The following is a 25,089-nucleotide window of genomic DNA, read 5'->3' as shown; positions in this document are numbered from 1 at the left end:
GTGGAACAATTTTGAGGTAATTTATAATGGAGAAATAGTAAAAAGGAAAGATCTGAGGTGTTCCTGCTGTTCCTGTGCATCCACTCCTAGTTACTGCCTTTTAAGGCTGCTTTTGATTAGCATATATTAAGAATGCTTGAGAAAAAGAGCCAGAACTCCATAAGCTAAAACAGAAAAGAAATAGATACATTTGTGAAGTTTGTAATATTACTTTGGAAAAATAGACTACACATTGCTCTTCTTTCTCAAGAGTTGCTAGAGGTAGTATGAAGTAGTGGGACTGGTAGGTGAAGTGAACCGTAGATGCTGGATACACAGGCTGGAACCAGTCTGTAATTTGGGGATCTGGTGGACTCATGGCTCTTGTTGGAAGAGCAAGTGGTAAGTATGGCCAGGAGGGTTTTTGCCCAGATCTATTTTGTGTGCCAACTGTGCCCTTTCTTAGACAGGCAGACCCTGCTCATGGTCTCTCATGCCTTAGTGACCTCTCACTTGGATTACTGTAACATGTTCTACATGGGGCTGCCTTGAAGACCTTAAAAATAAGCAACCAGCATCATAGTTCCTCCACATCAAGATAATGAGGTAAGGAAGTCCAGAGGTGATGGTGAATGTATAGAATTAAGCATTGCCATAGCATGCTGCTTTAATCAAGACATGGGTGAATGTCCTTGTTGCTTATGTAAACCCTGGAAGAATTTTGAGAACAGCAAGGATTGATTAATTGATTGATTGCATATTACTAAGGATATTGATAGTGAGTATCTGTTCTGGCATTTGCACTCCTTTCCCACTAATTCAACACAAGAACAACTTCAGGTTTAGCCTGATCAGATTTCTTCAGAAAGAAATGGGGCAGACTTCAAACAGATCTTAAAATGACATCTTCCCCCAGAAGCAAAAGTTATTATTTGGCATGGCCCACTGTCATCTTTCTATCTGGCTACGCAGCACTTGAGACTGAGTTCATCAACAGTGTTGTATGAGAAAGGGCAACATTAGCCACATTTTTAGTCCTTTGAGAGAAGAAAAAAATAGGATTCCAAAATTAAATTCTCTTTCAGCAGACCCTGATGAGATTCCAAGGTGGTAATTTCTGGCCCATGAAGCTTGCTAGTTTTCTCAGTTTTCTGCAGCATTGTTCTTTGGTCTGATTTCAAATATCTATCACAATCTTATCTGACACCTTTGATGAGAATTAAATTGGAAGTGTTAAATTTCAACCTTAAGGTGAGAACATGGTGAAAGGCCAAGAAACAGCTCTCAATGATAGAACAAGATGCTGCATTTCTGAATACCATTTTTGCCAGTGCTGCCCTCCAGAAGGGTTTTAAATCCATAGGGAACTCAGTGGTAGATGAACACCGGGGTGTGAAAATGCATGGGATAACAGAAACTTGCAATCTACTTTCCTAAGGTATATTTAACTTATCTCTTCATAAAATAGTGTAGTATCTTAAAAGATAAAAGCATAGCATGCTAAACTAGGCAGCTACAAGGTCGAATGATCTGTAATAGTGCAAGAGATATTTGCCCTTCAAATTATTATGCTTGAGATATCAGCAAGGAAAAGATTCTTGCCAAATATTTTCCACTTGGATATGGGACTTAAAGTACAATATATGCATATAATGGATCAGTCATAATGGGTGCAAACTGTTCTCTCCATAAAAACATCAGAGTGAACAAAGAATTTGTGCATCTTGAATAAGCTTTCCAAGATACATAGACTATGAAACTGCTGAAAAGTTTTCAGTTTAAAAACCAAGCATTTCCTATTTATTATTCATTCTATTGCTAGCACCAGCTCTTGGAGGAATTTTACTGTCAGAAGACATGCCACACCTCTGTAACTGATGCTGTCTTTATGCATTTGCAATTGCATACCTGGTCTTCTCAATTTTGGGGGAAAGTTATTTGGAGGAGGGAATGCAAAAAAATAACTGGATCAGATAGCTGGGAATGGCCAGCAGTCCTGATGTGCCTAACTTTAAAAAAATAAAAAATTAAGGGAGAGAAGCAGTACTGGGCTAGACAGCTGAAGTGACTGCTAATTTCTTTCAACTGCCCTAATGGAGCATTCCTGTGGGATGATACATTGAAGTACAGCCTCAAAAATTGTATTTTATATAATAAATATAAAGCATTGTTGTCAGCTGCAACACAGTTTCCAGGATTCTGGTCTAACAAACTAAGTTTCTTATGCCAAGATGAAAATTAAAAGATGTAATAGATTCAGATATTTTAGTATAATGGAACTAACTTATATTTCTTCTCTTTAAACTACTAAAGCAGTTTGGTTTGGTTTTTTGCTTATATCTGTGGTGGGTAGATTTGTTTCTGCTCGATATCCATACATGAGTCCCATCTCCTCATATCCCATTTCTCTAAACCTGTTTCACATCTCATGCTCAGCTATGTAACGATTGGGTACACACAACATACCATGCCAGAACAATGACTTACAAATCATAGTGCACAGTCTTGCAGGGTGTTCCACAGCACAGATCTTCTTTGTATTAAATCAATAATAGTTTAAGCCATCACTGTTTGATTCTTTATTTCTGGTATGGCTGCAGATCAATTCTACTGTACATCTTCTTTACATTTATAACTACTGTGAGTCCACCTTGTCAGGAGTCTTTGTAATCATGCTGTAAAATCTTGAATTCTGAATCTGGACACTGGATGCAGAAGAAGCTTCTTAGGCTGATCTGGTAAATGCAATTAATTAAGAATCACTTATCTGTTTTCTTATTGGAAATTTATTTTGCGGCCATTCCTATATCAGTTTGTCATTTATTTCAGAAAAATAGCTGGTGAGAATCAAATGAATCACTGAAAAGTATATTTCCAAATACACTGAGGTAAGTATGTGTTTAAACATGGTATTACTCCTTGATATTTAAGACCTTCAATCTGGTTCATTCCCTTTACAGGACAACATATTATATACTGAAAAGAAATATATGCATCCTAACGTGAGCACTTTTAAAACACACGCACACACACAGAGATAAGAAAAACATAATTAGGTAGATGTTTATTTGAATAAAGACAAAGATGTGACATTTATTTCTTTTTATCAGTCATTTCTGTGCCCCAAATGGCTACTTCCAGTGGCCTTTTCTTAGCAGTCAAACATGATTAACCAACATACACTATGAATTCCAGAGAGGGGAGTTGAAGGGTGAGGGCAATCTGGAATAAACAGACACCGGAAGGAAAAATGTTTATGTATCTTTCCCTCTACTGATTCTCAAATGGAAAATCACATCAAATATTATTAAGAAGAGAAAAGGGAAGGGAAAATACTGTTGTAAGCTGCCTAGAAGCATTGGGTGTGGCAGCATACAAATATGGTTTCTTTATAAATAAATGCAACCAAACATACATGTACAGTCAGCTTACAATGAATTGCTAATATTTTAAGAGCTAATTTGCTTTGCTTAGGGACTAAGTGTTACTGATTTCTGTCTTTGTGGAGCAGAACTTCCTAAGCCTTATTTTTCAGAAGTGATAGCTGGCTCAAAAGTATTTGCTAAGTGATACATTCAAGAAAAAGCACCAGTTCTGCTTAGGTGTGCACTTATGTGAGACTTTGGATGGCTTAAGCAGCTACTCATTAAAATCAATGGGCTTGTTTCAAAGGAAAACAGAAAGTATTTCTTCAGTCTAATACCACTCCTATATCAGAGAGAGATATTTATAAAGCAATATGGAAATTTGATTTAAAGGCAATCTTCACTACACTGATTTGAAATGTGGGACTTGAATCACGTTCCTTCAGATTGATTCAGAGACTTGATGTACATATGGATGCACTATTATTTATTTGCTTTACAAATGTAAATAGGATCTTGGGTAATTTGCACATTCTTATGTGGATATAAATGAGACATGGATCCTTGAAACCACACAAGTGTACTCTAATGGCTAATTCTAAGTTTAATCATACATTCCCAAGTAGTTATAGCAAAGCTAATGAAGACTCCATGTTTCCATACAGAAGTAGGAAGAGAGAACATATTGTCCACAATTGCCAATGTGTCTCCAGGTATCTTTTTTCCCACGGGTCTACCAAGCTCCCTGATCCACCCAAGTTAAACAAAAAGAAAAAGAAAACCTAATTAAAAATGAAATAGGAATCTGTCATGTTACAAAGCCCATTAATATCCAGTGTCATATTTATTTGCAAGAATTGAGAGCCACAAAGTAGCCATGGATGGCTCTTTGGATGATAGAGAGAATCCTGGGGAAGCTTGTGTGCCTTCTGGTAACTGAATATTTTAAGAATGGCCATACCATCCATGATAGCTATTAATGAATAAGCAAGTTTCCCTTGACACTTATGTTCTGCCTGCTACATTTTCTCAGAATTCCAAATATGCTTTTAGTTCCAAAAGGTGGTCTTGTGCTGTACAACAGGGCTTTCATAAAACTGAACTAGCCTGCATAAATATTGTAAAAATTATCTTTGATATTATGTTTATCATGATTTTTTTTAGCACACATCGGTTACCAGTGTGCTTTCCACATTTTTAATTTAATCACAACAGGTATTAAAATTAATAATATTTCACTAACATTATTCTCACTGAATTGAGCATGGCTTCTGTCTTCAGTAGAATAAGTAAGATACAATTTTTTGTACAGATAGTAAAAAGTATAAACCTTATTTTGAGCAAATCCAGCAAAACCCAATGACCTGATTCTAAACTAAAATGACAAATATATGAGAAACCCAATTTGGATGCACTCTGTTATATCTCTTGCTTTCAAGGGTCTTCTTTCAAGCAACTTATTAGTGGGTTCCTTTTTTTCTTGCAGAAAAATTATGGCTACTAATATTTCCAGTATAGGCTTGCTTGCTCTTACTATTATCAGGATGCAGCATGCACTTTGGTAAGCTGAATGAGTTTGTACTTTCTAGTTAAACTTAAATTGAATATTAAAATATAATTTGCATAATTACCTAAACAGTACTTGCATTTCAGAGAAATATTTATGATCTACATTGTCAAATGGTACCATTCCACATGTTAGATAGACTCTTGAGATTTTCCATGTGTTCTGTTCCCTGTTTGGTAGTTTAGCTATTATGGTTTATTTTGTTTCTTTCAACAGTGCTATTAATCACACTTTCTCATTTTCTTTCACAACTGGGATTTGACAGGGATTTTCTTTCACCTTGAAAAATTGTACATAGTCAAAACTTCCTATGTTGTATTCTCATACACTCAACACAACTTGCTGTTAGAAGGTATATTGTTTTGGGCCAGCCTGCTTTCCTCTGAAGGATTATTTTAAAATTTGATTTTTCTCTTGGTGCTGAAAGATCATAAACAAAAATGCTTGCTAAATTATTATTTTTTTGTACCACAAGCCTTCATGATTCGATTCAAAGCACAGCCAAGCTAATTCTATAAGCAGTGGACCAGGAAGTAGTAAATGGAAATGCTGTTAATTTTTATCTCTGAAATTTATTTCTAGTAATCCGGTTTGAAATGCTATTTATATTTTTATAGTACACAAGTTTATTATCATACTAGAATATTTTCAGCATCCCTCACTGAGACTGTCTAGGTAATGTATAATACGCAAAATATAAGAGCAGAACCATGTGGAATACTTAAGTCTGGAAGAGATCAATAATATCTATCTAAGAGAAATATTGTCCATTGTTTAAGCTTTCTTGGGTGGAAAAGCAGGATAGATATTTCCACAGAAACAAAATACTGTATCTGGATCTATTATAATAAAGAAATAATGCCATTTTGCCAGCACTAATCTATGCCTGTGAAAAATCTGTATTCACCCTCCCATATGCAATAAATACATTATTTTGGTTGCAATTGCACTAATTTATATAATGGTTATATAAACTATTGTGCAAGTCATTGCACAAGCATTCATTATTATGACCATTATACTGGGTGATTAGCCAGTCTCTTGCAGATCAGTAACAAGTCCCAGACCTGAGAGAGGATCTTGAGATAAACTCTTGAATCTACCTAGCACTGAGAAAGGGAGCTTCTCTTAGCACACAGAAGAAGAACAAATTTGTCTCCTGTGTGCAATGTATTTGGGATAAACTTCAGCATTTGAAAAAGGAGTACCTCTTCATGTTGTGAGTAAGAGAGGAGGTAGAATTATAGGGCACTGTCACACATCATTCATTCATTCAATTTGTAGGACTGCCTACTTGCTATGTGACTCTGACATTGACTTGACATAATATTGGCTTCATATTGTGTTGTTCCATTGTTCCCGTGCTTGTTTTCAGTTCAATTATATACTAAATTACATCAAACTGCTTTCTCTCACTCATTCCCAAAGGGATATAAGTGGTTTTTGGTATGACATGTCCCTTCTATTGGTACTCCCAGTTTTCATCCCACTCCTGGTACAGCAGACATTTTCTGTTCTTTTCTGATATCTTGCTTAATTATATGATGGATGTGCAACATTTATCAGAGTCTTCTGTGTTTTCCTAGTTGCAAAGTAAACTCAATAAGTTTATGGAGAGTTATGTGTCTGGCAAGAAAGAGTGTTAATGCAGGACTCACCACCTCCATAACTCTTTACTCACCCAGGCACTAGTGAGTATATCTGTAGAGGGCTGTAGTTGTTACTGAATTTTGGGATAATAAGGAGTGGCTGGGGACAGACAGACAATTCTGTCTGAGTCTGTAGACCTTCTCCATCCACATTTCAAGAGATAGTTATAATGCAGAACATCTGATAAAAGTATTAACAGTAGTGTTTGGTGGTGATAAATATATACTATCATTGAGAGATAGCTTAGCAGTTCAGCATAGGACAATTGTCTGTGGCAGCTAACATTTACAATGAAGCATCTCAAGAAAGCTGTATGCTCTAGTGTATGGAAAAGTATGGAAAGATGGGTTTGTCCACAGCATGGATATTGGGCTTTGCCTTGGGAAGCACACGGGGAGGAGGCTGTGCTACTTTCTAATAAGGAAAATGAGGTGCTATGGCAGTGCTACCCTATGATTGCTGATACTGCCTCCACAATTACGAAAGGACTCCATAGACTTGTTCATGAATGGAGAGAGGGGGGACTGGAAAAGTTATAACACATAGTATCTTGCCCTCTTTGCCAATGAATGATGGCCTCAATATATCATGCTGGCACTTCTCCCAATAACTGGGTTTTCGTTGGTTTTCTTCTGTCTCCATGGCTATGCATCTTAATGATGAACCTTGACAATATCCATAATAGATTATGAATGGTTTGGAAGAATTGGTTTTCTACACTGTATCACCACCATTGACAGATGGCACACCCCTATTTATGGTCCATCTGATCAACGTCATGCATTTTATAACAGGAAAAAAGTTACTGTCTGCTGCAAAGCATGATTGATTGCTCAGGATACTTCACTGATGTGGAACTTGGCTGTAGCAGAATAACTATGTTGCATAATTTTCATTCCTTCACCATCTATCAAGTAGGGATTCTGGTCTTTTTGCATCCTTTAACCCAGGAACACCGGGAAATATTCAGGTGCTCCCACTTCTTCTTGTTAATGTAGTATATCAGCTGTATCTTTGGTTTCTAAATATTTCGATAGGAAAAAGGTGAATTGGGTTTTTAACCATTGCCACAACATGATGGAAAATACACTTAAGAAATTCAAGGTATGGCAACAGTGCCACTCCTCACAAATATGATTGTTGCCATAAGTATGTGTGCTTTTGCTAAATATCTGTGAGAGCAGGGACTATGTTTGTTGTCATTTGCAACTAAGGAAAAATTAATTTGTGACTAACCCTCTTTCCTGTAATACTTGAACCAGAATTGATTACTTTGATGCCCCTTTGGGGTGAACAGGAGTAATTTTTGTCACTGAATATAGTTTCCCTTGCATGCTTGAACTGGCTTGCAATCTAAATGAGGCACTGGCAACATGTACTATTCAATCTTGAATAGGTTATTATGTTGTATTAAAAATATAATATAGAGTATTAATTTTGGTTTGACTTTTCTGCAGTTTTTTTTTCTTTTGGTGGAGAGGCTTTGTGAGGAGTTGGAACCATTTTTGTGCTGTGGGTGCAAGGGGCCATACACATATTATTAGGGTTAATAGATTTTCTTTGTAAAGCATGATATGATAGCAAAGTAGAAGACAACAGAGCTATTGTGGAGGGTTGACATCCTAGCACTCATTAGGATCACCTGAGAAGGCAATAGGCTGGGACAGATCATCATCCATAGCACTCCTTTGCCTTGTAGGTAAGTCTATTACTGTCTATCTAGAAAGCTGCTAACAAAGGGGGTCCCAGAAGTGATGATCAATGCAAGTCAAAATTCAGAAGTTTAAAGGCTGAGTTTGACTAATTGATGGAGCCTTATCTGGATAGTCCTGGGAGGAGGTAGTAGAGCTGCATGGGTTGCAGGATGAGTCTGTATCATGTTGTGAATTGCGGGGCACGATAACAAAGATTGTATAAGTCTAGTAGTTATGTGCCTGTGTACTTATGCTTTGCCTTTGTTATTTCTATTGCAGCAGAGATGCAGAAAGGGAGCAGCAGGTGGTGAAGGAGCAACATTAGAGGAGGAGGGCCTCTTCTGGAGAATAAGAGGAAATACCATGATGTGATATGCTACCCTGTTACGTGAGGAAGTGAGTGACCATGAGGAAGCGTTAGGGTTATGGTTATGGTTAGATTGATATTAAGATGAAACCAGAATTCTTTTTATTGGGACTTATGGACAGTTAACTAGAAAAGACTTGTGGAAGATTGATTTTATATATGGTAACTGCAGCAAGATTATTATATGCACAAAGATGGAGAAATACTGAAATATCCACAATGGAGGGATGGATAGTGAAGATGGCAGAACTAGCAGAGATGGCAAAACTGACCTGTTTGACCATGAACAAAACAATAAGTATTTTATAAAAGACAGGAAAACTTTTATGGACTTTTTGCTGAAAATGGAAAAAAGTGAAATAGTGCTTAGAGTTTGACAATTGAAAAAAGATTGAATAAGGGGCTGAAGGGATTATTGTAATGTTAAGGAGGGAGGAGACATGATGAGTTTGTAACTGCTGTAAAGAAAGGCGGAAGTAGTTTCTTTAACTTTCTGTCTGTCTGTCTTTCACTGTATTTTTTCTGCACTTTTTCTTTTCTCTTTTTCTTTCTTTTCTTTATATACTTCTGCATTTGTCTTTTAGCTACGTAAAAACCTTTCATAAAAATTAATTAAAAAAAAAGCAAGATAGTGGTGCCATAGCTTAGCTCAAAGCAGCCAAAACCCAGGGCCTAAAGATTAAAAGTCTGGAATGTACCACTCATTTCTAGAAAACCTTTACCTCCTTCAGTCCCAAACCCTAACCCAACATTTGCTGAGAAATATTAGGCAAAACAGCTGCTGCATAGAAGTAAAATGGCAGGATCCACAAAAGAGTAGACAAAAGGTCAGGAACAGGTTGGAAGGAAGAGAGGAACTGGGAATGTGATGGCAATAGACTTCGATGGACTGATAGCTGCTTTGCTTCAAGAGTATGAGGTACAAAAACTAAATGGGCTTACTAGAAGGAAGATATTGCACTACTACACACAGGGGTGTCTGTGGTGGATCTTTCTTTGCAAGTCAAGATGCTGATGCACATAAAAAAAAGGAGCAGGACATAGATTGCATGACCATGGATGCCATCTTGACTTTTTTCACCCTCCCTCTGGACCCCCCTGGCCACACCAGCAAAGCACAGTGAAAGAGAGGCTGAGAAAACTTTCCAGCATCCAGAGAGATTGCAAGAGGACAGAGGAGCTGTGCATTCCCACTGTTTGAATAGGTTCTTGGTGTGGGCTTAGGGCAGTGTTGTCCAAACTTGGCCACTTTAAGATGAGTGGGCTTTAAGATGAGTGGACTTCAACTCCCAGAATTCTGGGAGCTGGCTGGGGAATTCATGGCTGGCTGCGGAATTCTGGGAGTTGAAGTCCACTCATCTTAAAGTGGCCAAGTTTGGACAACACTGGCCTAGGGGAACAAGACTGCTGGCACACTATTAGCGGATCTGGCCAAACAGTTTAGGGCTTGTTCTCACTTGCCCCTAATCTTGGTACAAACATGCTTCAGAAACCTCTTTATTTTGGCTGTGTCCTCATGATGTTGCCTTTATCTCATTCACAGCCCATACTTGACAGAGCTTAAAGTCCTCCTTAGCTGCCCTCATTTTAAAGCAGTGTTTTTCCTCTTATCCCAATACAGTTTTTGCCAATACATTTCGGTGAGCATTTGGTTGCTGGGATCTGCCCTTATTGGCTACTCTACACTGCATTGGGCACAATCCCCCCATCTGAGCATTGCCTTCCAGTTTTATGTAAATGAAATAAGTAATTTCTGCCATAATATCAGTCTGGTGATATGCTGACCTGTCTCACAATAATAACAGAATACTATTCCTACTATACTGGATGCTAATTTTGTATCATAGTGCTGCTCTTCGGCCAACTAATCAGAGTGATGCGTCTTTTAGTGGCAAGCTCATCTGAATAAGCCTTGCAGATGCACATGTCGTAGCTTTGGGGGAGGAGAACTTCTTAGACCTGTGCCCTAAATTTCAAACATTATTGACTTGTTGGTCAGTAACCTCCCAGACATCTGGCTTCATATTTTCCATGCAAGCGACACAAGTTCAGCATGTATTTTCCAGACGACTTTGCTTCCTTCTTATCTCCTTTCTGCATATAATATACTATAGAATTAAGAAACGAACGCTTCTGAGTGTAGTTGTTTGCATGAATCAGCAGAGCTTGCACTGAGTAGATGACACCTTGTCCACCCAAGGGAGCTGATATTCACAGCTTTATAGTGTTTTGTTTTTTCTCTTCCTTCTCCCTGATCTCTGGCAGATTAGAGTGCAATAGATAAATGGCCAAATGAGTAGATTTGAAAACATTATATTGTGCTTGCATAGCAATTTATGTAACTCGCAGTGCAAGAAAGAGCAAACATGAATGCTATCTATTAAAGGCGCAAGGCAGGAATAATCCCAGTACATTGAGAATGTTGCCATTTCAGCTGGTATTAGCAGAAGCTCTTTAACCTTTTGCTTACCCCTTAAAGCAGCAAATTTCTTCACGCTGAACTGAGTCTCCATTTGACCTAGAAAGGAATTGCCCCATAGAACTGATCAGGAAAGAAGCTCCTTATCTCAGGCATTCCACTTAGATATCTTAGTGGTTTCAATTGAGTAGCTTTGCACAAGTAGAACAGGGACGGGGAATTTAATTCCTTGATGTTTTAAATCTGTGCAGTAGCAATAGACGTGGGGCTGAGGATGGAGCCTAGAAGCAAGTGCCGTGCGCCACAGGAGCATAGGAAGGTTTGGGTAACATTTTCTTTCTATCCCCCTTCTTTCCACATTCCCCAGCTGTAATGCATCGGGATGTTTAGCAAAAGTGTTTCCTGATGGGGCTTTCTAGTGCTGCCCAGAGTACATACATCTCTACAAGCACAGTTGTTGCAATAGGTCAAAAAGGAAAAAAGCAACACTATCTAATGCTGTGTTTCCAGTTGCCAAAGTCAGAAACACTGATCTAATGCAATGATAAAGCTAATGACAACTCATTGTATTTGCGTCTTACCAGGTGCTGAACAACCTCCTCCTGTTTCCTGTATTTTTTTAGGCAAGCAATAAAATCAGACTCTTTTATTGACACATGATTACATATTGGGCCATTGTACAGAGGCTGGATTGAACCATGTATTGATAAGAATGCTCAAGCCCCAAACACAGTGTCAGTAAGCTTATAGAGGAAGAATGGGCTTCCCAGCTTTTCTGGATACCATAGGCATCTTTTTATCTCTGCAGGCTGCACTGTTTGGTGGATTGAAAAAGAATTCTGGTCTGTAAGGGCTGCAGAGACATTTCCAGTGACACAATGTTGTAATTCTCAGTCCGTTTGGGGGACAAGGGAATTGAGGATCTTTTAATGCAGAACAGGCATAAGGAACCTGTTTTACTACTTTTTCCATCCCCAAAATGATGCTATCATCCAAAAAATTCATTTATCTGCTGCCAATTTATTTATTTATTCATTATTAAATTTATATGCTGCTCATCTCCCCCATTGCTCTCAAATGTTGGTAGCACTGTCTTGGCCATTTGGGAGCTCCAAAAAATGAGGCTGATAGTCACATGAATCCTGTAGACTGCTGTAGGATAGGGACAAGAAATCTTGTTTGGGTTAATACCCCATGTTGAATCATAATGGAGTTTATTTTGGATTTAGTAGGATGCCTGAAGTGAGCCACTGTAGGTTATAAACCACAGTTTAGCAAGATATATGATCGACATCATTATGGCTTGTTCAACAATGGCTTAAGGCAAAAAAAGCCTTCTTGGCAATAAAAGAGGTTTGAATTTTACATTCTGCTCAGTGTCTGCCAAAGGGCAAACAAAGCAAAGAGAAAACAAATGTTTTTACGTGAGAATGGAAGGGGGTAGGATTTTACTTTTGTGCTATTCTCTCTATTCATTACAACTCCATGGTTGTGTTCACCAGAATATGCTTTTCCATGGTTAATGGTGGTTTAATCTATTGAATTGGTTTTCTGAGTTTACATGACTAAATTGTGGCTTTCAGAACTGCAGTCCTGTGTCATGCAGAAATACAGACTATGCCTTCCCACCTAATTTTTTACAGAATGTCTCCTTTCTTGTTTGCTCAGCTGCTAAAGGTGAGCTCTGCTGTCTAGGATCTTTATCTAACTCACCCGTTGCCTATCAAACAGTCTTTTTATCCATGCATGCCCTAAGACTAGTTGAAAGAGAAAGAACTCTAAAAAGTTAGAATCCCTTATGTTGCCAGCCAACAGAAGAAGTGCATAGGTTCCCTGGCCAAACAGTTTTATGGCTATGATGACATGCATGTATTCTTATTTAAATGATAAAATCCATATTATAGTCTGGATAATATGGATTTTTAGAGGCCTAGAAGCAAGAAATAAAAATAAAGGAGGGTACTAGAAGACATATTCTGATGATGATCTTGGTATCAAGGGCAAACTAAAAGGAAGGGTTCACTTTATAGTTTCCATGTTTAAAATGCTTGCATAAGAAAGCGATAGGCTGCAGTGAAAACCTAATGGGGGCAGGGAAGAAGGCAAACTGGTCTATTTATCACATGCTAATCATTTCAAGGCCTAGCAAAACTAGCTGCCATCTAAATGGATGCCTAGTAGCTTGTCAAAAGGATGGAGAATTTGAAGCAGTGCTGCATTATCCTATCTGTATTGAAATGTGGTTAGTTTTATCATGTCAAGTTCTTTGACATTCTGCTTTGTGTCTGTGTGCTGCCTGTCACTCAGAAAACCACCACGTCAGGCAGGATCTTCATGACTCAGTGCATCAAAATGAGCAAAAGTGAAAAAGATACAGACTACATTGACAGACCAAAAAAGCCTCTTCAGATGCATTGGATTTCATTACAGCACAGCCCTGTTTAAATGCAGATTGAGACAGGGGGTATTTCATTGTTGCAACCTCTGAGAACATCTTCTTTGCATTTTCAGGCATGTAGTATTGAATAGGGAAATATTATGGCCACTTTCATATAGGTGTAGAAGGCATGTCTTCTGCAAGGAGTGGGACATAATTTTTAGAAGCAACCACTCCTTTGGTCATAACATGGTCATGTTTAGTCATGGCATTCCTTTGGTCAAACTAGGAATTTGTAATTTGATCTGGAATCTGAAATGCTTTTCTTTTTCTCTTGTGTTTTAAATACTAATTTTATAATAGAGCTTTGTCTTTTCTTTTGCTGGTGTATTGCAATGGCTGGGCTCACAGGGTGTGCATCTTCACAGGGTGTGCATGCTCTGGTTGCATGTGTGCTTCAGAAGCATGTCAGAGACTGCATTTAACAAGTGAGTGAATACATGTGAAAAGTGGATGGGGCCATTGTGACTAAATAAAAATTTAAATATATTCATATTCCCACTCCTCACTGCACTTGTCCCAACCCAGGCCCTTCCACTGCCCATCCCATATAGTAGTCATTGTAAAATAGAGGAGGACTGGACCCGAGGTTGAGAAAGAAAGGTTATAAACTGAGCAAGGCCACAATGCAAGTGCCTGGGCCATGCTTTTTGCCCTCCTGCGCTAAACCTAAAGGAAACAAGCTACATTATGGTTTGGCACAAAGTCTAAGCCTAGGCATTATGATTTGTTCAGTAAGGAATGGTTATTGCATAACCATAATCTGTTTTTTTCCCACAGGAATGATGCTCTGACATCTTACCCTAAAAATGACTTTAATACAGCCTTTTTCAGCCTTCTACCCTAAGGATATGGTTACCTTCAAGTTCCTTAACTTTCTGTAGCGGACCATGGATTATGGGAGTTAAGATCCAATACATTTTTAGGTTATCAGTTGGGAGAGGCTTTATTAAATCAAATCCAGTTTCCTTCTCACCCCCTCTCCACTACTCCAGGTAATAATTATTTCTTCCTTTCTAAAACATGGCTTAACTTTATTATTTTCCTGTAATCGCATTCCCACAAAAACTGGGCAAACTGGGGCATCCCTAAGCTATTTAATAGTACCAAGCCTTCTACATTTCTTCAAAAAAGAAAGTCATTTTGTTGCTTTTTTTTTGATGAAAGTATTAAACTCTTGTCACCCAGAGACCTGTCAGTCAACTTTCCCAAGTTTTTTTCTAGTCATCCCTAAGATTTTTTTTTCTTTTTCTTCTTTCTTATCATAGAATCCTTGAGCTGTAAAAGGCTGTCCCAGGCAGATGGCTGCCTAGCTTCTACTTAAACACATCCAGTGGATGGGAGCTTACCACAACTCTGGATGTGCTGGGTTTACTGTGCTAAGACTGGTAAACCAGAAACCATAGATTCCATATGGCAATAGCTGGGTTCACATAACATTCTAAGACCAAACCATATAAACCAGAGGCATTAACCAGGAAACATGGCCAATGGTAAGAGAGTCTGGGATTCATATTCATAAACATCTTAAGTGCCTTAGATTACCCATTCTTGGCTTAGCAAGTTAGGTGGACTTTAGCCATGGTACATTCTCTTATCACAGGGTAGCTATTACTTGAAACACAGGATGCTTTGAGGGATCCTTAATCTTTTTTTTTTTTTTTTTGTGCAAGACTTTTGATGCAAGACTTCACATTACCCTCTTCTGCAAGTGCTGCTCCATAATTTTAATATGTTATAGTAAATTATTTAGTTTTCCTGCATAGGGAAAATACAAACTCTGATTTGTTCTTACATAACATTCCTTTCAAGCTAGTTATTTGCCTAAAAGCTACTGTCCAACTCTTTTTGTTTCACATTGTGAAATCCTTTTATCTTCTGGATTTGTGAATACCTGAATGTCTTCTGAATAGTTTCTTTGTCATCCTGTTCACCCCTACCAAGTAAAAAAAGGAATAAATAATGGATGTTGGATGAAATGCAGTAGTGTGCATCTTCCTCTGATTCTACATCTTCTGGCATCTGTGAACAGATGCGTCTGCAGGCAGTTGCAATTTCTGAATATTTATTTCTTGCAAATAATAAATGGAATATTGCAATTATTTTAAAAATGCATAAGGAGAGGGGATCACTGAAAGGTTGTGACCTATGGCACTTTGATGCTAGTTGCAGATCAAGTTGAAAAATTATAATTGCAATGGCAACATTTACTATTTTCTGAAACTTGTCCAGAATTCTCTTCAGATATGTATTCATCATGGAATTTTGTGCCTGCTCCTAGTTCTCACTGAAATCTATAGGTCTTTATACCAGAATAAAAACGTTGCCCTCACTGCATACCACAACCAAAAGGTAGCTGGCATAAAAGCTTTCATAACCGGTTAACATACAGTATATGCTTTGTGGTCAGAAAGTGCAAAACTGTTTTGGCAGCAGACCACATCTGGAATAACAAAGGAACTTCCTGTTTTGGAATAATCACCCCTAGAAAACAACCAATTGCCTCCAAAATGCCTGGATTGCCACATTCCTGGAGAAAAAGTGTGCCAGAATATCAAGAATGTTCCATTACTGGGCCAAGATAATGTGCACATCCATACTATGTGGGTAATGCCTCAGCAGGTAGTAGTATGTACCCATTCCTGGCTGATCTAGAAAGCTAAGCAGGGTTAGCTGTGGTTAGTACTTGGATAGGAAACTATCTGGGAAAGTCAGACCTATAAGCTACCCTGGGAAATGAAAAAAAAATGATCATCATGAAAAAAGGCAATGGCAAACCACTTCCATATCATGCCAAGAAAACTTCATGGATTTGTTCATGTAAATCACCAAGAATCAAGGTTGACTTTAACTGACTATGTTGACTAACTCAATATAGGCAGTGTAGAGTAGAGTTCAGCTGTAGTGTTTTATATGATGTTTAAAGATTTTGAGAAAGACGTTACTAGAGGGTTCTTTCAAGAATGCTTTTGGCCAGGCCCTGTAAGAAAGTTTGATACCCCACAAATATTTGATAAGCATGCCTAGGGATCAGCTTTCAGTTTTCCTGGAATATAAAGTCACCCTAGAACAATTTCTTAAATAACTTGTGTTGCTTTTTTCATTAAATCAGTTATGGGTCTCCCATTATTTCCCACAATTAATTAGGTTGGTGGGAAATTGGAATTTACAATCTGGAAAGCAGTGTTTAATTATTATGATTGCCATCTTTGAAAAGTAAAAAAATATAAAGAATTATCTGAATTCTATACAAGTGGCCTATTATTTCAAGTAGGGGACAAAACTTAGAATAAACTAGTATTATTTAGTATTGTTTATGTAAGCTAGTGTATATATGACCTGACCTGTGTGTATTTGTAAAAAAAAAAAAAAAAAGCAATAAATCAGCTTGTGTGTTGAGAGTTGTGTATATACTCATATACCCATATATATCATAGCCTAATTTTATGTTTGTTAATTGCTTAACTAGACTACCTGATTCCATACATATTATTTATTCTGTGTTTAATTTAATGGGGCATTTGATTTAATGAGTTCATAGATTTGCAACTTTATTTATGCAGAATAGCGGTTAAGGCTCCAGGCTAGAATCCAGGAGATTGTGAGTTCTAGTCTGGCCTTAGGCATGAAAGCCAACTGGGTGACTTTAGGCCAGCCACTCTCTCTCAGCCCCCAACGTCAGGCTCGGAGGACAAGCCAGTCGATCAATTCCGATCACAACCAATGGATCACCATTTGGTTATCCGTAAAAGTAGACCCTGTACCTGCAGGAAAATGCTAGGAAGAAAAAAAAAATTATGCAGAATAAGGGCTTCCTGTTTTTAGGTAATGGAACATTTCAGGTGCTCCTGTGTTTTGAAAGCAAAAATAGCTGCGCACTAGTTACAGTGATTAGAATTTGTTTTTTTCCAAGTTACTATCCTTTCTTCTAAAATGTAGGCATATTATATAATTGCGTTATAATTGAGCACAATTCACCAAATAGAATTAAAGATAAAACTAGTAATCAGTGATCCTTCTCCCATTAGAGAAAAGTTAGTTGAGGTGCATTTTATAATTAGTTTACTGATATGCACTCAAGAACAAGCGAAACCAAATTAAAATCATATTTCCCTTTCATCACTTGGCAGGAGCACTTTTGGAATTTATTTGCATCATGTAACAATTGTGATCATTACCATGATCATAGGGCAACTCTTGGAAAATTGAATGTTTATAAGGAGATAAAAGAGAGGCGGATAAAAGAAAATGGAATAAATGTGACCCAATTTCAAGGTCAGCTTTGAAGCAAGCTCAAGCCTATTGATTTTTGTTGTTGTTGTTTATATACAGTGGGTATAATTGAAATGTCAACAGCTACTATATGAGCTTGTTAAATTGGCTGTACTATTTTTAATTTGCAGTACAAGGAACACAAATGTAAAATCAAATGACATGCAGTAAGCACTGGAGATCATTGAAGTGAAACCAAGGGTATGTGCGAGTATAGGCAGAGGCATCCTGCTTTCCCCTCCTAAAAACAGACACTTGGTATGACGCTACTGATTAATAGCACGGATACATAGTACTTTCTGAAATTGTAAACTGGACAGGGGGCATATATTTATTTATTTGTTCTTCAGCTTCTAAGGCCGAGATCCTTAACCTTTTTGCGCCATGGACAAAAGAGAGTCTCGTGATACCAATAGGACCTTTCTCAATTCAATTTCCGTTAGAGGTTAATGAAAATAAAACTGAAATTTTTTTTCTATCCAAGTTCACAGACTCCCTGAAATCTATTCAAGGACTTCCAAGAGGTTTGTGGACCCCAGGTCTAAGGGGTGCCCTAAGGGCTTGGCTTTATGGGCTAGCTCCTGCTCTAAGAGCTACCAGAATTGTGGTGATGACATATTAATGTCACCAAAGTAGGTGAGAGTGACCTAAGTGTCTTTAGCCTAATGCCCATATCTCAGTTTATTTTATCAAACTAACATGACTTACACTACCAAAATAATGAGTTGCTACTGATTTTGGCAGTGTGACCTTGACAGAAATAGGCCTGAGGACCATGTGCACCCTGAGAGCAGGTTGACTGTTTCCCTTCCTAAGCAACTCTTAGCCAGTATATTACCAATGAGGCTGAGGCACTAATGTTTCCCTAAAATCACTTAAGCAAGACAGTTTGGGGATGATGTGAAACAATGCAGTTCACGTATCTTGATTTTTGCTATCACAGCAACCCAGCTCTCACTCCTTTTGTTGTATGTGTGCTGGGTTCACAGAAACACTTGATTGGCCAATGGCAGGCTTAGTGTGTTGTGTGAACACCAATACTCAGTGAGCAATAAGCAGAAGAAGGCTCACTGAGCAAGCAAACAGGGAAAGCAAATAGGAGTTTTGTGTATGACTTCAGCTAAGGGGAGGGAAGAGGGGAAAATATAGAATGTAAAAGAGAGTAGCAGAACCAAGGTGGGAGACTGCTGACTAATTGTTGCTGCTGGCTGCTTCCTAACTACTGTTGATTGCCAAATATGCTGCTGTTTTCTGCTGATTGCCCATTATGAGTGATTGGAATGTTGTTTACTGCTGACCTAGTTGAGGCTGTTTCAGGGGACATATAAGGAAGCCAATTCCCTAAAGAGCAAGCTCATTGGATGCACAAGTAATGGAGTTTGGCAGGGAAAATTCCAAGCAGTATGGACAGCAAAGGAAGGTTTATGATATTCTGTGAGGTATGTTCAGTGTTTGTTCTAAAAGGAACCCAAAGTATACCTGCTAAATGTGCAAGCTAGTGTCCTTCTTGGAGGAGAAGATAAAAGGGCTTGAAGAGAGTGTTTTTACATTGCAATACCCCTGGAAAGGTGAGAAGTTCCTGGGCAAGGCAGGTGAAGCTAATACTTTAGAAGAGAAAAGATTCAAAAAGATCTATGCTTGTTTGAACACTGGTCCAAAACACACAGAATGAAATTTAATAGGGAGAAATGTAAAGTCCTTCTTTGGTGTGTGGGGGTGGGGGGTGGGGTAGGGGGTAGGATGGGATGACAGATACAAGTTTAGAATGTGGAAGACCTGGTTTGACAGTAATACATGTGAAAATGATCTGGGTGTTCTACTAGATCACAAGTTCAACTTGAGCCAACAGCGTGAGGCAGCTGCTGAAAAGACAAACTCTATTGTGGGATATATGAAAAGAAAAATTGAATCCAAGTCATAGAAAGTAATTATTCTACTCTACTCTTCCTTGGTCAGGCCCACTTGAAATATTGTGTGCAATTTAATCATAGTTTAAAAAGGACATTGACAAAGTAGAGAGAATTCAGGGAGGGGGGCTACTAATATGGTAAGAGAATTGGAAACCAAGTTTTACAAGGAATGGTTAAAAAAACTGTGTATGTTTGGCTCATATAAGAGAAGACTGAGGAGAGAGATGGTAGCAATCTTCAGTTATCTAAAGGACTGTCATTCACAGGAGAGAGTGGACTTGTTTTGTTAGTCTGGAGGGTAGGACCAGAACTAGCAAGTTACAGTTACAGAGAAGTGCTGTAGATTCAAATTAGATAGTAGGAAGAATTTCCTGATGGTAAAAGCTGTCAACCAGTGGAATATGTTACCTCATGAAGTTGCATGTTTCTGTCACTGGAGGTCTTCAAGCAGAGGCTGTCCAAAATGCTTTAGTAGACCCCACACTGAGGTGGTGGTGGATGGGGTAGAGAAGTTAACCTCCGAGGGCCCTTCCAATTCCATGATTTAAGTCAACTGTTTCCTGTAAATATGAAAAGGTAAAGATGCTCTCATGTTGAGTTTGACCCCTGGTAATAATATTGGAACCCAGCTTACGATTGTGGCAATTCCTGGTATTCACCTGGTATGACTCTTCTTAGCTTATGGAAACCTCACAAGAATTTGATTCCTTTAAGAAAAAAATAATTAAAATCTCAGTACATAATAATTCAACAAACATGACATTAAATGTATACACAATCTAAATTACTGCAAACAATTCAGACTGAGAACCCTTCTGTGTGCAAAGATCTTGCTTTCGACATTATGGTCTAGTCCAAATGTTCCTCTAGTTCAGGGTTCCTCAACCTTGGCGACTTGACATGCTGGCTGGGGAATTCTGGGAGTTGAAGTCCACACATCTTCAAGTCGCCAAGGTTGAGGAACCCTGCTCTAGTTCCTTACAATGCAGATAGGTTCCAGACAACAGGATAATAACAACTGTCATGTCATGATTTGTAGCTTGAAGTTAGAGCCCTGCAATAACAATGCAAATGAAAGCCAATACCAGGAATGCGGAAATTAAGTCCCCATCTCTTTATAATTGAACCATGCACATTTATGAATTTAGTTCATCTTATTCAGGGTGATAAGAGCTCATAATGATTATTTCCAACAGAAACATGCCAACATTTACACACACACAGCTGCTTTTCAGTGGTAATTTTGCCCTTATAGGATTAAACCAACTGGTTCCTAGGGGTTACATGAACATCAAAACCCAGTCAGCTGTGGGTACTTTCCAAACCTTAGGCAGTCAATCCTCCAAGAATAAGAGTTGAAGACTGTTGAGCAGCTGAAAAACAAGCCACTGCAGAATTCATGGCCAAGGCCTGCCATACATCCATCTTTCCCCAGTGCTGATTACTGCTAACTGCCTGTCTGGTGGGAAACAGCCAGTGATATCATTAAGCCTTTTCCAGTATAATCCTGGTGCAATGCTCATAGCTTATCATGGCAGGACTGGTAGAAGTCCAGAGGGATTACAAATTCCTATAACGGCAGGTTTTGATTCAATTAGTGTGATTGGGTATCAGGTAAGGAGAATAGGATTGGATTAAGCATGTTGTGCAAACAGGGCCTAACTCTAAGAAAGTCATCAGTTGTCACATCTGGCACAGATGAAATGGAGTATCTGAACCTATTTTAATAAAGTTTGTGCATACAGTGTGTTCTGATCACCTTGAAGGATGATGACACACATTTGAGTTTTCCCACCTGATGCTCTCCAGGCTGGAAAAGAAGGATGTTTTAGTGAATTTCATTGAATGCCCATATTTATTGCTACCCCTTAATATAGGTCTATCCATTTTTGAAGTTTTAAAAGATGATAATGCTAAAGTTTCATTTAATCACAAAATATTCCTCTGTTCAAAGATTCTATTTTCCCTTACTCTTTGAAGTGGCAAAAGTTGGGTTATCTCAGTTTGGATTCCTTGTCCTGTAATTCAGATGCAGATTTGAGAATAAATCTCACTGAAACCAGTTATTGCCAATGACATAGTTCTCCAAACAATATTATAATTCTTTAGTTGCATTTTGGGGAGTAAGTTTCATTGATTCTGTGAAGCTTATTTCCTAGTAAATCAGTAAAATTGTTATGTTTAATAGGACCAACTTAAATATCCATCCCTAACTTGAAATATATTTAAAATAACTTGGAAAAAAAGCGTGGTTAGGCAATTCCCTTCTTCTACTTCAAATTTCTGTCTGATTTTCTAGGGACAAAACAAAAATTTATTCCAAATGTCTGGCTACTAAAATGTCTACTTTTTTAGTAGAAACCAATAGAAAGTGAGAAATGAAGCAATGTTCCTAATGATCTGCTTCTGTCCCACCATTATTCCTGTTTCCAGCTACTATTTTTGTTACAGAAGCTGCTACTGCTTTTTCTATCTCATCCAAGACATTTTTCAGTTTTATTTACTACATTTCAGTGAGAAAGCCCCTGATGTAAAAGTCATTGCTGTAGATCATGAATGGGTAAAATTTTATATCCACAGGGCAGAGTGGGCAGGATTTGGTGGTATTTTAAGAAGTGGGATCAGGTACCCATTTTTATCTGAAAACACCCTCAAATTGGAAAAAGTTTGGCCTTGGGAGTAGTGGTGGACTTTTAAGGTGAAATGGGTGCCTTATGCCTCTGGAAGGCTCAAGGTACCTACTTCTTCCTTTAAAGCAGTGTTGTCCAAACTTGGCCACTTTAAGATGAGTGGACTTCAACTCCCAGAATTCCCCAGCCAGCCATGCTGGCTGGGGAATTCTGGGAGTTGAAGTCCACTCAAAGTGGCCAAGTTTAGACAACACTGCTTTAAACATTCCAATCCCATCCCTTCGCCTGAAAATTCTGACCCACAACTACCACTCTGGAAGGTCTTATAGAAGTGCTCTGCTGGCCACAAAAAGGGTGCTGGGAGTTGCTTAGTCTCACTCTGCCATAAATAAAGAATGTAGCAGGATTTACATCTACCATAGCTGTTCATATGACCCATTTTTCTCCTATCCAGTGTATTGGGAATTTTCAGCCAGCATGGTGAAGGTCAAACTTTGTGAACAAAGTCAGAGAAATGGGGAGGAATGCTACTGAACAAGCAGTCACTTCAAGAAGGTCAGATAACAATTCTAAAAGCTCACGTGGCCCATCTATGCATTGGCAGTCTTGACTGAGATCATGCTTAGTGGGTTGGGATTTAAATGCTGCTCCAGCTTTGTTGTGAACCAGGAAAGGAAAAAAACAAATTCACACTGAGTACCAACCTGTATCTATTCCCTAGTTTATATAAGAAACTCTTGACTATCCTCCTGGAAGCTCCTGCTCTCTCCATGTGTTAGACTGGCTTGGAGTAATGGAGTTGTTGTCCAAATCATTGGGAGGGCATCAGATTGGAGAAGGCTGCTCTAGAAACCCTAAGCATTGACCCATTAGCCAGGTAGTCCTCAGAATTCTGGAGCTGTCAAAAATGTATGCTATGCTAAATCCCACTGAGAGCAGATAATTATGCTTTCCAGAGTTTTCTCTTTACATATTGAAATGGCTTTCTGATGCAGGGAAAATAGTTTTTTAGTAAAATTTGGACCTTTCCCTTTTCTTCCAATCCTTACTTGATTTACTGCCTACCAAGATCCTCATTCATGCACACAATCTATTTTCAGATGAAGTCAGTCAGAGCCTCCAGGGCTTTAGGAATACAGTGTTTGAGAGAATATCTTTATGCATCATACCTTCCTCCTCATATCTTTCTGCCTTTTGTTCTTTATTTAAAAGGACATTTTAAAAGGACAGGGACATTCTCCTGATCTCCCATTTGCTTGGTGTTACATCAGGATGTCAGGCTCAACTTCTAGCATTCAGATTGTGATAAAATTAGTTACAGGGCTACCCGCTTTTTTAAATTCCATGGCATGATGTTAGGTAAAGAAAGAAAGAAGTAACTCTCCCCTCATTTATATTTTCACTTTAAATAAATACTAATGAATGTGTCAGAAATAGGCATGTTGTGAAGAATAGGGAATTGGTGTTTATATTTTCACAAATAGATTCAGCTGCTTCTATAAAAGGAGAACGCCCAAATCCATTGAGTTTTCAGATGAATAATGTCAGATAGGAATGTAACACAGCACCAACAAGATTATGCTTCTCATGCCGGGAAATCCTTTTTATAAAAGCAGTGTGCAGATTTCACTGAATCTTACCTTTCAGTACAACTTTTGTGATCATTCTCTATAACAGTGTTGTCCAAACTTGGCCACTTTAAGATGAGTGGACTTCAACTCCCCAGATGCTGGCTGGGGAATTCTGGGAGTTGAAGTCCACTCATCTTAAAGTGGCCAAGTTTGGACAACACTGCTCTATAACCATATAAACTGGTGAGAGTAACAGTGGAACTATGAGGCTTGGAAGAAGCTTGCTTCCCCCATTCAGTTTGTACTTTGTAGATTTGATCTACTGTACAACCATTTTTAGATGACTGGATTGTTGCTAAATTAACAGAAACAGCCTGAAAAGTCCATAACTGCTATTATTACCTCTCTACTTGTGAATTTATCACTAAATACCTGGCAAACTTGAGAACTAGCATGAGTAGATTACATGTGCATTTATCCTCAGATAGATTTAATATGGAAAAGAGGGTTAATGGTGATCATTAAGTCCTATGAAAATGAACATAGACTAGAAGGTTAATAAGGGTTTTTATGCTAGCTTTACCCAATCTAGTGCCCTCCACAGATGCTGGGTCTGTATCTCCTGTCCAACACATCCAGATTGTCAAAGGCTGACCTATGCAATTAGATCATCCCTCGTTTCTAATACATTATTTGGGTTGTATTAGAAAGGAGGGATATCTAATTCTCTGCTGGAGATGTAAAAAATTTGAAGGGTCATTGACTCATATGATTTGGTCTTGTGAATCCCTGACAACCTTTTGGAATAATATTTTAATGTACATAAATAGATTTATGGATAATTTTTTAGAGTTAAAGATGTTAGTGATATGTTAAATTATGTCCTAAAACTTTGGAATTTGACTGTTTATGAAGAGTTATGGTTGCATGAGGCCTGGGGGAGGGCTGCTAAGAGAATTATTTTGAGAAATTGGAGAAATAGTAATATTCCTGATGTTAAAGACTAGATTCCAGAGATGTGTGACCTACCTGTTTTTAAAAATGCAATTATATGTACTAATAAAAAAAAATGACTCAATATGCTTCTGTATGGAATAGATTTTATATTTTGTAATGTTAGACAATCATTAAGTATTGTTATTTTTTTCCTAAAAGAGATGTAGAAATCTATTTGACATTTCATTAATGTGACATATATTGATAATTTCACCCTTATCTCGTTTTGTTT

The 25,089-nt window shown here is 38.1% G+C and overlaps 1 long non-coding RNA gene across 3 annotated transcripts in view; it reads left to right on the top strand.

Moving 5' to 3' along the window:
• Positions 1-25,089, top strand: part of LOC148214770 (uncharacterized) — a 237,670-nt gene that overhangs the window by 60,081 nt on the left and 152,500 nt on the right. For 2 of the 3 annotated variants that reach the window (XR_015797598.1, XR_015797599.1), the window contains exon 2: positions 8,535-8,651. The exons of the other annotated variant lie outside the window; for it this stretch is intronic. This is a non-coding gene — a long non-coding RNA (uncharacterized LOC148214770). The remainder of the gene's footprint in view (positions 1-8,534; positions 8,652-25,089) is intronic. 3 annotated transcript variants of the gene reach the window in all.

Source organism: Python bivittatus, unplaced genomic scaffold (assembly GCF_059951505.1).
Source record: "Python bivittatus isolate LINGU-HERP-01145 unplaced genomic scaffold, Pbiv_v1 ctg000590_np1212, whole genome shotgun sequence".
In the NCBI taxonomy this organism is placed as follows: domain Eukaryota; kingdom Metazoa; phylum Chordata; class Lepidosauria; order Squamata; family Pythonidae; genus Python; species Python bivittatus.
This window is presented reverse-complemented; position numbering and strand designations above follow the sequence as displayed.